Source organism: Dreissena polymorpha, chromosome 14 (assembly GCF_020536995.1).
Source record: "Dreissena polymorpha isolate Duluth1 chromosome 14, UMN_Dpol_1.0, whole genome shotgun sequence".
In the NCBI taxonomy this organism is placed as follows: Eukaryota; Metazoa; Mollusca; class Bivalvia; order Myida; family Dreissenidae; genus Dreissena; species Dreissena polymorpha.
The window spans coordinates 27,275,628-27,290,563 of NC_068368.1; the positions used below are offsets into that span (position 1 = coordinate 27,275,628).

Here is a 14,936-nt window from a genome sequence, read left to right on the forward strand (position 1 = left end):
TACCAGTGTAAAATTTGACACATTATAATCTGAAATTTTAGCTCTGAATATCCAGGTGGGGACGAAGTTGCGACACTTGTCATGTTTAGTCTTTAACACCGATTTCGCAAATTTTGTCAATAAAAGCCAAACGATTTTATGATATGCAGTGCATGTAATGACCTACCTTATGACTGTAAGCCTCGCCACAAATGCCGTTGTAAATGGTTAAACTGCTTAACATGTACATAGGGTCGCAAAATGTAACAGGCAAAAAAACATAATGATATCATGGATGAAATGAAAAGACAAATCCAGCGTATTTCATAAAAAAATAAGATGATTGAAAGGCCATTACATAACATAACAAGGTATGTGTTTGTAAAACACAATACACAATGTCCCCTTTTGAGCGATTTTGACCCATATATTTGACCTTTGACCTTGAAGGATGATCTTGACCTTTCACCACTCAAAATGTGCAGCTTCATGAGGTACACATGCATGCCAAATATCAAGTTGCTATCTTCAATATTGCAAAAGTTATGATTTTGACCCATATATTTTACCTTTTACCTTGATGTTTTTGTAAAAAAGTGTGACATGTGCATAATACACCCCATTTAAAATCAATGGATGCAATTTAAAAAAGTACATTATTCACAGGGAGCTAGAGACAGACAGATTTGGAAACTAAAACAAGCAAATTCATTGACAATGTGAAAACAGTGCTGAGTGTGCATAGAAGTTCTTGTATTCAAATGCTTGTGCAGAAACAACATAACATGTCTTCATTATATTCCCTTAAAATACTTTATCATGCTTAATATTCGTAATTATGGATGAAAGGCTTATTAAAAAACAGACACAAGATATACATCAATGCCATTATAACCACATATTCACCCTTATAAATAAAACTATATTTTTAAATTCTTTGATGAAAACTGACCTCTTAAGTCTTCAATTAAATACTTGATATGTTAAAAAGGTCCATCACAAGACAATTACTGGGCAATACATGTATATAGTCCGTGTTACCACCCACACACAGCTCAAACTGACGGTTAGATGTAAACATGGTAAGGTAAGGTTGCACCAGGATCTGCCAGGTTCATTTGTGAAGATCTGCAATGAAAATATATAACACAACAAATTAATAATCAAATGATACACTGTTATCAACATGAAAATAAGATTTTTGTTTTGTACATAATTTATTTCTGTTCCCTCCAGATATGCATAGTGAAAAGAGCTAAGGCATTTTTGTTTAATAAATTCTGTTAGTTTTTTTCTAAACATCCGCATGCCATGGATAAGATAATCAATAAATCATATGTTGTTTTTACTGATGGAAAAAATAGAATAAATACTAAACACAAATGAGGTAAACAATACATGGTGTGAGTCATACCATACCTGCTAATTACAGTATAAGCACATCTTTTGGTACTAAGTCATTAGTCCCAATCAGTATGTTATGATGTGGATCAGCTTTGGACACATGCCCCTACATGTATATCATTGGAGTTCTTCACTGAAACAACAAGATACAGGCCTTAACAAAATTATTGCAAAATATATATGTGTGGTTTTAATTATATTTGAACATAATATATTACAAATAAAAAAATGCCCGCACAAGTATTGATTCAGGTAACAATCTTACCAATATTCCAAAACATATGAGCAGACAACCTTTAAATTGTCTATTAACTAAAACTGGAAACTATAGTCTCTAAAGTGACTTCCAAATTTGTGTTGTTCTACATTCTATATTTCTATATTTGTTTTAACGAATCATTATCTTTGCGCATCACTGTTTTAATTTCAACTTGATCATGGACACTTAACTGACATTGATAACGCATTCATTAATTCTGGTGTTACAAATAGGATTGCGATTGCTTACAGTCCATTACAGGATTGCACACAGATTTGTAACACAAATTTCTTATACATGTACAGTCAAGTTACCATAACAGGATCAGTAGCGTAATAAAGTTGTTCTGGTGAAAAGCAATAAATGTTTTGAGACTTCTTTTACATCAGTTTGATTAAATATTACCTTTGCTCACTGATTCAGCATATAGTCTTATTTTAAACGCAGGCAAAATGTATTTGTGATACCTTTTTTTCGCCGCAGAATTCATGCATTAACAGATCAGTTGTAGCCATAACAGATCACGTGATCGAAACCACGCAGGGGGCCTCTACCACGCTATTTGAACTGTCGAAACATGAACTGTGTTGTTTACAATGCCCAAATTACATGCCAGTTATAAATTATATTCATTTGTTTTTTGTTATAAATTGTTTTCTATATGTGATTGAAAATGCTGTGTTCAAAATATCATCCAAAACTGACAACTATTTATCGGGAAACGCATTCTTGAACATGAAAGTGATCCTCTATGTGTAATGATCCGGTAATGGTAACTTAACTGTATCTACTACAACCCTAATTCCATATTCATTTGACAGTCTTTCAGTTATCAATTGATCAACATTTATACAATCATCTTAAAAATAAATAAAGCGAAAGTAGAAAACTTTGAGAAGCATATAAGCACTAAACTTTATCAAAGATGTGTTACTACAGTTGATGTCATTTTAAAATCGTATAATAAGAAATGATTTGACAGATAAATTGTGAAGCGTTTAAGATTTTGACAACTGTGTAACAGAAAGAAATATCCGCTAAAATCGTCATTATGAGAGCCAATACGTCTCATAATCACGTTATGAGTGATGAAATATTCTTTTAACAGGAAATGCTTCTTTCCACATATTACTTCTTGAAGCAAACAAACTGAAAATCTATGGAAAAATATACCTTGGCAAAATCCAGAAAGTTTATCCGAAAATAAACAATGTTGATCTGCCGTTCCATGCCCTACTGTTTTGATTGATATATTAACTTAGGTTAATCTACACCATAAATTATCAAAATAAAAAGGTAAATAATCATTTTGCATACTTTACCAATATTTAAGTATCCATCGTGTATTTTTAACATCAAAAAATAAAATTAAAATAACTAAACCATAATAAACACCATAATAACGCACAGCGATTACCGTCTGCAATTTCCTTCTTTGTTCATATCGTATGCAGTTTTCAACGTTATCTATATTGTATGCAAATTCCGTAAGCGTTTTAGTGAGACCCGGTTCTAGTCTTACATAATTTGGAATTCAGTTCGTGCTCACAATGGCAAGTCGCATGACGAAAAATGCCGAAGCATTATTTCTTTCTATTTATAAAGATACATTTTAAAGTATTTTGGTTGTGGTGAAAGGTAACATCAAGTATTCAAAATGTTATTTTAAGAAATTAAGGAATTAATATCAGCAACCTAAATTTTAATTGGAACATCATAAAACACACCTCTTGCAAAAATATGCTGGTTACCTACTTTCACAGCAGTCTCCACTGCGCCAGCGGGGGCACTGGCAGCGTCCACCTCTATATTCATGCCCATTGTGGCAAAATAAATGGCAATTTTCACAAGTCTTTAGGTCAGTTCTTGATGGACATTGTCGGCTAAATCTGCAACGTTGCCCGCCTCCACAACTTTTAGAACATGGTTCCCAAACATATTTGTCAAAAAAATTTGGCACGCAAAACGGTGGAGCTGTAAAATATTGAAAATTATAAAGAACAAAAAAATACATTTGTAAAATAAAACTATTGCAATATGTAATTTAATCTTTGAAACATATTTCTAAACATAAAAAATAAAAAAGAGCTAAAGCTTTGTGTTTATTGCCTAAATGATAATGAGGGGTTAGAGCCAGAACGTGGTAAGTGCACTTTTTATCAAAAATCACTTTTTTGCACGTTTAGAAAGCTATTCCAATACTCTTCAATTTGCACTATTCCCTGGAATCATATCTTGTATACAACACAGTATATCCGACAGAACCAAGGTGCACTAAGTGCTTATCGACAAATCCCTTGTATTCCAGAATGCTTTATATCCTTTTCATGACTGCAAGAAAACTTAATAGCACTTAAGTCTTTTTGGCACAATATGTTTTCATACATATTGAGAGGTAATACAAGTGCCAAAAGGATTTAAGTGCACTTAAATCATTTTAACATAAGCCAGTTGTGCCCCTTATTCAAGGTAAAAAATAAAATATGAAGCCCTTACCTATGAAGGAATTACTGTATCTGGTTTATATCAACATGAAACACAAACTATTGTGCTATAATGGGTAATTAGATAGGGAGAAATATGACTTTATCGGTATTTATGTTGATAAAAGACACTGTTCTCCCACTAAGATGGTAATATAATATAATTGTTTCAACACATTTCTCATTGAAAGTTCTTTCTTATAGAAAGAAGATGTTTTCAAAGAAAACTATTTTTACAGTAAAAGGTAAGATTTTTAGGTATTATATTTGTAAGTAAAAACCTGTCTATTATAATTAAAATACTAAATTGTTTCAAATTTGGACTTGAAAGGCAGGAAGAAATTAATGCTTATCTTTTTTAGATTTTGCAGTAATTAATTTTATACTTGTATTGCAGGTATATGTCTCTCTGACTTCAGTGCCATTTGATCTGTTCACAATAGACAGGCTTTATTGCAGTTGTATACTTTTATGGTTATAGCATTCAAGCAGTTCATTACACATTGAAAGTTTGAAAAAGCATGTTAGAAGCTGTGCATCTATTAACTTATTTTCAAAAAACGTTTAACATGCCAAAGTTGTGCTTATATTTTAACAAAGAGTTCATATCAACGTCAGAAGAACGTCTTACAGTACAGCCAATGCGGCACAAACATAATCCGCGGCTACGTCACGGCCAGATTATTAGTACACGGCAGCTGAATCGTGTGTTCACGCGGCGTATCGCTGTGGCACTCTGCATCGAGCCCCGCAACTACGCCGATTCTGATAAACCTCGCGTACTTTCGCGGAGTAAATCCGCCGCATACGTACGCGGCGGATCGAGTGAAAAGATGTCCACCTACATGTGCATACATGTATGTGTAGCGTAGAAACCAAGCTTTACGCTGTTTCATAATTATTATTTTCACGTTTAAATAAGCGATATGACACGTAATGCGCTTTAACAAATTATCGTTGAATTAATTACACGCAACTGTTAGTGTTTCGTTCGATTATCAAATTATTATTATTAAATTTCTAATCCGAAACACACTTCCAAATTTTAATGCTAACGCAACCTTAGGCAAATTCTAGCGTCAAATAAACAGTGCTAAAATATCCCTTGTTTCATAGAAAGCGCGCGAAAATTATGCAGACATGTCGAACGTCGTTTGGAAAGTGTGGTGTATTTTGTGTTGTATAAATACATGAACATCACGTCAGGCGTAAATCGCGTGTTCAGTGGAAAAAAAACCCGCCCCGATAAGACGTTATTTCATCATCTCTTTAAATAGTAACAAATGCCAAAATGTATTTGATACTTAAGGAAATATGGAGAATGTTTGTGTATTGTAAATATTTACCAGCATTTGCTTTAAAACTGGAATATACGGGATCATCGGGTAATTAGTAGCGATATTAACTGTATAATTTGAACGAAATAAAACGTGTTTATATACGCATATTCAAACAATAGTTATAATAAGTTGATAATTAAAAAAACAAGGGCTGTTTGTAAAACATGCATGCCCCCCATATGGGCTCTCCGTTGAAGTGAGAGCCATTGTGTGAATATGTTTTATGTCACTGTGACCTTGACCTTTTACCTAGTGACCTGAAAATCAATAGGGGTCATCTGCCAGTCATAATCAATGTACCTATGAAGTTTCATGATCCTAGCCATAAGCATTCTTGAGTTATCATCCAGACACCATTTTACTATTTCGGGTCACCGTGACCTTGACCTTTGACCTAGTGACCTAAAAATCAATAGGGGTCATCTGCGAGTCATGATCATTCTACCTATCAAATTTCATGATCCTAGGAATAAGCGTTCTTCAGTTATCATCCGGAAACCATTTAACTATTTCGGGTCAACGTGACCTTGACCTTTGACCTAGTGACCTGAAAATCAATAGGGGTCATCTGCGAGTCATGATCAATCTACCTATCAAGTTTCATGATCTTAGGCCTAAGCGTTCTTGAGTTGTCATCCGGAAACCATTTTACTATTTCGGGTCACCGTGACCTTGACCTTTGACATAGTGACCTCAAAATCAATAGGGGTCATCTGCGAGTCATGATAAATATACCTATGAAGTTTCATGATCCTAGGCCTAAGTGTTCTTGAGTTATCGTCTGACAACCACCTGGTGGACGGACCGACCGACAGACCGACCGACAGACCGACATGAGCAAAGCAATATACCCCCTCTTCTTCGAAGGGGGGCATAAACAAAACGTCTTCACCGTCTTGATTATTGATGTGGATTCAAACCGCCTATTTTCTCAGCTTAAATATAATAGCAAAATCAACATGCAATTAATTTATAAATCCACCAAATGCTGGAGCCTTGACCACTGCGAAAACATAATTACGTGACCTTGTTTATGTGTGAAATAAACTTAATTGGCCAGACACATTAACTATGTTTACATGTATATGCTAATACAATCTGCGCACAATAATTTTTTTATGATTTTAATTATTATGATAATTTTTCTTTCAAATTTTGTTAACTACATGTCACTAATAATTTTAAAAAGATTTTTTATTTCATGATGCGCATCGATTCGGCATCATGTCGCGGATCGCGGCATGCCTCGGCGGACAGATGCGAAGCTTCGCGGCGAAATGCGACTTACCGCCGCATACTGACGCGGCTTCAACGACTGACGCGGCATTGACTCGTTTCGCCTTGCCCCCGCGGATCGCGAAATACGTTTGTTCCGCGTTGTCTGTACTGTATGTTCAAACATAACGGCATAGGGTGTTATGACTGATCTGATTCGACGTTTCACCTTTAACGTGAAGAATGCGGAAAACCTAACTGGTAAATATTCCAGTGATCATAAATTGGAGAAATGGTAGGTGTGCGAAAATGAGACCCCCTTAAAACAAGGGCTGTTTGTAAAACATGCATGCCCCCCTATATGGGCTATAAGTTGTAGTAGCAGCCATTGTGTGAATACGTTTTTTATCACTGTGAACAACGGTGGTGGTGGTGGTGGTGGTGGTGGTGGTGGTGGTTGCCGGTGGTGGTGGTGGTGGTGGTGGTGGTGGTGGTGGTGGTGATACAATGCATTACAAAAATGCAGTTAGCCTTACATTTGGTAAAATTTAAATATATTACAAGGTATATTACAAGGGAGGCAAATGCTGTAACAAAAAGAACATGCATAAACGGTAGTTGTTTCCCTTTGTTGAACCATGCTAAATCCTTAAAATGTCTATTTACAGTAACTGTGACCTTCACCTGTGACCTTGACCTTTGACCTAGTGACCTCAAAATCAATGGAAGTCATCTGCGAGTCATGATCAATGTACCTACGAAGTTTCATGATCCTAGGCCAAAGCGTTCTTGAGTTATCATCTGACAACCACCTGGTGGACGGACCGACAGACCGACAGACCGACCGACAGACAGACCGACCGACATGAGCAAAGCAATATACCCCCTCTTCTTCGAAGGGGGGCATAATAAGTGAATCAACAGTATGACGTCATTGGAATGTGCGTTTAAAAACGTCAATCTTTATGTTTAAAAGTTTTAACTGGTGGACAAAACTTGTCATAGTGTGCGCATCGTTATAATTTTTTTTCCTAATGATTTATGATAAACACATGTTTTGTGGATATTTTGAAGACATAGAATATTTTTCATCATTGTTCTTATATGTTTACTGTAGTGAATAACACAATATCTTTAAATTTTTCATTGAAAATAAAGAAGTGAAACTCCAGGTGCTGGAGCAGTATTGCATGTTAGTGACATGCAATTAGTTGGTCATTAATTTAAGACAAGTGACCAATTGCCAAATAGTACAACACAGCACAATCCAAAACAACATAAACATATATAAGAATAAAGCTTGGGTCACCGCCTTGGAACGGTCAACCTCTCACTTGACCCAGCAATATTCATGACACATATAAGTGTGAATAAAATTTAAGCTCATAGCATTGCAACACAAATTAAACAATAATAAAAGGAAACCAAAACACATTCATTTTAATAACCTTTTAATTACTCAATGGTAGGGAAGAGACCAGAGCAACAAAGTTACAACCTTTTGAGGAACGATGAAATAAAATTACGAACACGTGTCAACTATATCCCTTATTTTTAGAAAAAAAAGATTTGAGAATATAGCAAACCAACTTTTATTTGAATAAAATAAATCTTTACTCAAATTAAAATATATAAGGCGTAGGTTAAAACTAAACCCATACATTCCAGAGTAGGTAAGGAGCTAGAAATTCTCGCATGATTTCTTGGCTTCCTCAACTGACTTTTTCTCCTGGCAGTATTTGATGTAACATTATGCAGTCAGTTTGTTTACTGATAATGACGAACACATATTTTATAGAAAATGTTTAAAGATATATTCATGTTCTGTAATCAAATCCCTTATCAGTAAAACAAGGCAACAATTTTTCCCATACATGTTGCAAACTGACACAGATTGAGCAATATTTAAAGGACACGTTCTTGATCGTTCTTGTTGATGTCCTGTGTTAGTGTCATTTTCTTTACAGATAAAGATGGAACAATATAACATAAGTTGGTTAAAAAGTTCGCAATTTATTTTAACAAATATTATTAAAGCGAGATTATACGATTTTTGTATGTGTTAAATTGTAATATATTGATTAAAATATGTTACAATAACGCAAAATAGGCAAGAAAAAATATACATTGAAGACAAATTTCATAAAATGCAGCGAAGACAAATAGAGCTGCAACGATTCGATCCGATTCATCGAAAATCGATTCGAAATGCTTCTATTCGATTACGATACCAAACCTACCAAATTCGATTCGATTCTTAAACATATATACATCAGGGACTACCCTACGGGCGACTAGAGCGATAATTTCGCTCTAACGCCCGTGATATCGCCCTACGAGCCCAGAAAAGCGAAGATCAAGTCGCCCGATTTTTTTAGTAAACAAGACCGGAAAAGCAAAAATTAAGCTGCCCGATTATTATTGCCAATGCCTGCTACCGCCCGCAGGTGATTAGCAAGTTTATTGTTTGTTGTTTATCTAGCGGTTACACAATTTACCCCCCGCACGGATCGTTAATTGACCGTGACAAAGCAGTCTCTTAATATTGGTTGCTATAACAACACACTCGTGCCTCTTCGCGCGTGCCGTAAGTTGTCTAATGATAACGTGATAATTGATTGACCATCAGATAATTGCAGGTTTTTTCGCAGACGGCACGGTTAAAGAAAGTCGGAAAAAATAATTAAAGAAAAACAAAATTGATCAAAGGTCTATTAATTACGTAGATCCACTATTAAGTCCAGCGAGTTTTGTCAGTTGTTAATCCACCAATAATTACGAGTATTAAACACCCGTCTTATATAAACTGGAATCACAGTTCATTTTTTATACTAACAAGTCATAATACTACACATAAACATTGAGAAAACACATTTCCTCGATTAGATAAAAATTATCCGAGTAGAATTAAATTGCTGCGTCATGACCATCAACATTGCAAATGGCGGACGTATTGTAACATTCAACCCACGTTCAATTCAAAGCTGGCGATTCAAATTACAAGTAATGGTGATTTAATAATGGAGAAAGCATTAACTGGATTTAACAAACATTTGATAAGGTTTGTTAAACCTGATATAAACAAGGACAATTTGGATTATTAAAGTTAACAGGTAAGGCATTCTTAAGTGTACATATTTCGGGCATGTATAGTATTCGGATAAACAGTAATGTATATACTAGATGTTCTATGCATTACGATTGTGTTTTGTTACAAAAGCAGTCATAGGGATGATTGTAATATAATGACGATAAATGTGATAAAAAGATGCTACCGGTACATATCGTTAACGTGTTAAATGACTTAAATGTGTCATGATGAAGTATATTTCAATGAGGATTTATTGTTGTTTTTTACAAATAAACATAGTATAATGATAGAGATAATGAAAATTGTGAAATGAACATGTTTTGTTTTTAATAGTGTTCGCACAAACGTCTCCCCGATTTTCCAAACTTCTCCCTGTTTCGGAAAAAAGGAGAAGTCACTTCTCCCTATTTTTAAGTCCTACTGTAGTCCCTGTATATATATACATTGATACGTCAAGCGCGCTGTATTCTGACTATTGACACAGGAAGGTGTAGGTTTTATCTTTACCTGTAATTACGACGTGCGCGATTGGTTGCTTATTACTTTAGTCATCCAATCAATAAGCCTGTTACGGTTTACTTTCGGAAAAAGCGTCAAAATGGCTGAACAAGTTGTTGCTGACAAATTGAAATTATCAGATACGCCTAAGAAGCTAAAATCAAAAGTGTGGCAGTATTTTGGGTTTCGGGATAAACCAATAAAGCCCTACCAATAAAGCAAAGTGTAAACTGTGCTTCACGGATGTGGTGTACGCTAAGTCCGGCTCAACCACCAGGGTTCGACACTAAGGCACGTCCGACAGACATTGTCTAGTAAGATCGGTGGTTGGGCTAGTAACACTGTGGGCTAGCTTGTCCAACTGGTCGTACATAAAAAATCTATACTTATTCATATAACTATAATTAACCGAAAACCTTTTTCTCTTTATGTGTAAAATAACTCTCGTATCCGCTATTTACATCAGAACAAAACTAGCGTATATAAATAAACGCGGAGCATTCACATGATTCATCGCTATTTTTAGACACGAAGGAGAGCTTCCCGCAGAAATTGCTTGTTTCCATTGGTCAAGTTGTCATGAATATTAATGATTTTCTGCAGTGTCTTAGAACTTTAATCATGTTTTTACGAATTCTAACGAAAATCTGTATCATCAATGTAAACATTTTGGTGTAGCAGACGAGAGAATGTAATTTAAAGAATGGCTTTGTTCAAGATTGGATTTTCGTCCAACAAGTAAGTTAATAAAGAAGAATCCGACGGTAAAACGGACACAGATTATGATGGAAAGGGGGCTTGGAGCTGTGGTTGCATGGAGCACAGCGGTCAAGGAGGCCAGAATTTGATGACGTTGAATAAATGTCACCTGCTGTACTGACATCATTTGTTTTAACTGGTGATAAACAGTGAAATTATAACAAACAATTTATGTTGTTAATTAGTTTTATTTTATTTTTTACTCTGTGCATCAAAATAACTTTCTTGTGTTCACTAATTATTTACTGATAAAACCTGATTAAACAGTGACACGACACATGTGTGTTTATTTGCTATGTCATTTACATAGCATCAGACATCAGATTCGGGCTAGTGCATATTAAGAGGAGCTGGTCCGATGGTCTGGCTGTAAAAAAAGTTAATGTCGAACCCTGACCACTAATCTAATTTAATGCCATATGTCAAACGCAAACATAACGTTGATTTAGCAAGACAAAGAGGTCGCACAAGTGCAACTACTCAAGTCGCCAGCCAGAAAAGTAGTTCTATTTCTGTTGGAGTTTTGTTCAGTTTATTAGAAAATGTGATTTGTCCTACAGGTAACAGGTGATGCTGTCATGGCACAGTGGTAGACATGCTTATAGCGGTTTTGGGTAAAGGTGTAATAGTGATAGTACTATACCATTCAACTGATTCCAGATACGTTCTTATAATCAACACAATCTTCTAGTCAGAAGTTTTTATATTAAAATTGAGTCCTAATTTGCTAATTGTTTTATGTGTTCTATTGAAATCACATTTGAACAGAAATGTTAATTTTGAGGCATAGGAATGAATATATGATAAAACTAGGTTTGAAGATGAATCGAATCGAAAAAATCGGTATCGGAGTGTCTGAAATCGAAATCGAATCGAGCTGTTGGTGAATCGTTGCAGCTCTAAAGACAAATTAGCGACCCGAGCCGATTGTGACAGATATATTTCGTACATATTTTCCTACAATTACCGAAGCATTCAACTTTAATTAGGTTCGGAGTTAGTGTTCGTGTGTCGTATGAATATATATCGTTGCAGGAAATTTAAATGATCCGTAAAACAAAATTTAGATTCACATCGTACATGCATGATATACATGCTGGCGAACTCGACTGTACAGACATTGTCGATCTCAGAATAAAATATCAGGCTTATTTCGCATTTTTCGACACATGCCGTTCTTAACTTTTATTTTAATTTATATTGTAATATATGTATAATAATTTTTACACGTTTTATATCAGGGTTTTTTTGGGTTGTAGGGGAAGGGGCCTTTAGCCCTTAGGTTGGGGAAATTTCACGCGCGATTTTCCACTTTTGGGGAAAAATCGCGCGCGTTTTTTCCTTAAAAGGGGAAAAATTTAAAGGGTCTTACTTTTACTGTTAATTGGGTTAAAAAAACAAAAAAGACTGTTATTTTCTTCATACATTAATATTTGTGGTTAATTTACATGTTATTACACAATTTCACAGAGGCATTTCCCTGTTTTTCAGTCCTTTAAACAGACTATGACTGACTTTGTCAAAGTTATCACATCATGACAGGGACTTACTGTGGCCGGCTGTGCCAGACTGAGTTGACCTTGACAGGGACTGGCTGTGACAGTTTCAGACCGTTCAGGAACAGACTGCTGCAGTGGACTTACTTTTGTGAAGAAAGCTGAAATAACCGCGTGATTCGCAATTTTTTTTTTTTTGGGGGGGGGGGGCTTTTTCCGGTAATTTCGCCAGTTATGCGACATTTTGCCTTTTTTGGTGACATTTAACGTAAAGCGAGTTGACAGTTATCGTAAATCGGCCAAGGGAGGTAATCATTGTCGTAACATTTATGCAGTACAGAACGGCGTGTACGGGTTGGGAACAATAATTGGACGGGTACCAAACGGTGTTTTGTACGATTTCGAGCGAATTTGTTGTAAAATTCAATCGTTTTGAACTGTTTTATGGAGGGGAAAAGCTTCCGCTTGGGGAATTTTTCGGTCCGGAAAGGGGAAAAAGTAGCCTAGATTGCTTGGGGAAGACACCGATATTCGGCGTCTGTTATATAAGGTAAAAAAACCTGTATATTAATTCATAAATATTTGACAAAATCGTACAGTCACGGTTTAACACGGAAATAATACAGTTTATGAAATGACATTAAATAAATATTAAACAAAGATACGAATGTCTATTAAAACATGCCTACTTAAAATAATATACAGATTAAAAAAAACAGTAAAAGCATATTACGCTACCATAAAATAAGTACTGCTATTTGTTGCTATATTAATTTCTTTTAGTTATATCACTGACTTATGTCAGTCAACCTTCTCACAAAATATGTGAACAAGTCCCTTCAAAATCCTACACTTTCTTCCTTCCATGACCATCCCAGCCCATATGACAATAAAAATGACCCACAGGTCAGTACAGGGGCAAGGTGGGGGCCATCCTTAACATGGTTAGAAGAGGCAGAATGAAAAAAACAATGAACAATTATTCAAAGCAAAGTTAAATACATCAATATGCTTAAATGTATTTTGAAACAAATATAACTAGTTAATATTAAATGATTGAGAATAAACTAAATTTATACAGACATGTTTGCATTCATATTTAGATGTACAGTGGCATAGAGATGACATTTACTCCTCTTTTTTATAAACTGCAATCCTTTTTTTTCTATCTCGTTCCCACGAATTATTTATTAAGTCGAGGGAATGAGATACAAAAAAGAGTACAAAACTAAATAAATGAAGAGTGCAATGAAAAAAGAGCAATGCATTAAATAAAGGAAAGTGCATTAAACACTTTACTGCACCGCTCTTTGTTTCGTTGCACTCCTCTTTTATTTAGTTTTGCACTCTTTTTTTCTATCTCGATCGTTCCCTTAACTTAGTAAGTTGTCCCACAACATAGCTTACTCGTTCCCACAAGTTAGTAAGTCGTTCCCTTGAGATAGTTAAAATGCTCTCTTCTTTTGTTTAATGCACCCCTCATATATTTACTGCACCGCTCTTTTTTGATTGCACGCCTCTTTCATTTAGTTGTGCACTCCTGTTTTTTTCTATATCGTTAACTCGACTTAGCTGACTGTTTCCTCGAGTTCGAGTTAGTAGGTCGTTCTCTCAAGTAAGTATGTCCTTGGAACGAGATAGAAAAAAAGAGGAGTGCAATGTAAAACAAGAGCACCGCCTTGCGGGTGCAGACCGCTCATCTATTTTCTTTTTTAAGGTGAAAGGACTCTAAATTTCAATCACAAAGGAGGGAGGGGTAGAGTGAAGAGGGGTGTATAGTGCGGGGGTATGGACATTTATTACATTATCTCCCAAAAATGCGGAAAAAATGCAAAAAAAAAATTGTGGGGTGGTGGGGGTGGGTGGAGGGAGGGGATTCTTGGGTGCGATGGTTGGACGGTATTTCAAAAATAAAATAATAAAAATAAATATTTGTGTTTTTTAACCGTCTCAAAAAAAAATTTGGGTGGGATGGGGTGGGGAATATAGTGTGAGGGTGTGGTGGTCATTTGTGAGATGATCTTATAAAAAAAAAATAGGGGGGAGGGCACGGGGGATGGTTTGGGTGGAGTCTATTGTGGTATGTCAGGTAAGAGTAGTTTTGTCAAAGTATCAATCAAATCTAGTCATAAATAAAGAAGTTATGGCAATTTTAGCAAATTTTAATAATTTGACCATGAGAGTCAAGGTCATTCAAAGGTCAAGGTAAAATTCAACTTGCCAGGTACAGTAACCTCATGATAGCATGAAAGTATTTGAAGTTTGAAAGTAAAGTGGATCGAAACACAAAATTTAACCATATGTTCAAAGTTACTGAGTCAAAAAAGGGCCATAATTCCGTAAAAATGACAACCAGAGTTATGCAACTTGTCCTTTTACTGTACCCTTATGATAGTTTGCGAGTGTTCCAAG

The 14,936-nt window shown here is 35.4% G+C and overlaps 1 long non-coding RNA gene across 2 annotated transcripts; it reads right to left on the bottom strand.

Annotated features, from left to right (window-relative positions):
• Positions 1–711: 711 nt before the first annotated feature.
• LOC127858089 (uncharacterized) lies at positions 712–3,157 on the bottom strand. Of its 2 annotated transcripts, none has more exons than XR_008038746.1 (3): positions 3,060–3,157; positions 1,399–1,516; positions 712–1,107 (listed from the first exon to the last, which is right to left on the bottom strand). It is a non-coding gene; the product is annotated as an uncharacterized LOC127858089 (long non-coding RNA). The 2 variants fall into 2 exon arrangements; XR_008038745.1 differs by lacking the exon at positions 3,060–3,157 and adding an exon at positions 1,649–1,792.
• Between the last annotated feature and the right edge of the window lie 11,779 nt (positions 3,158–14,936).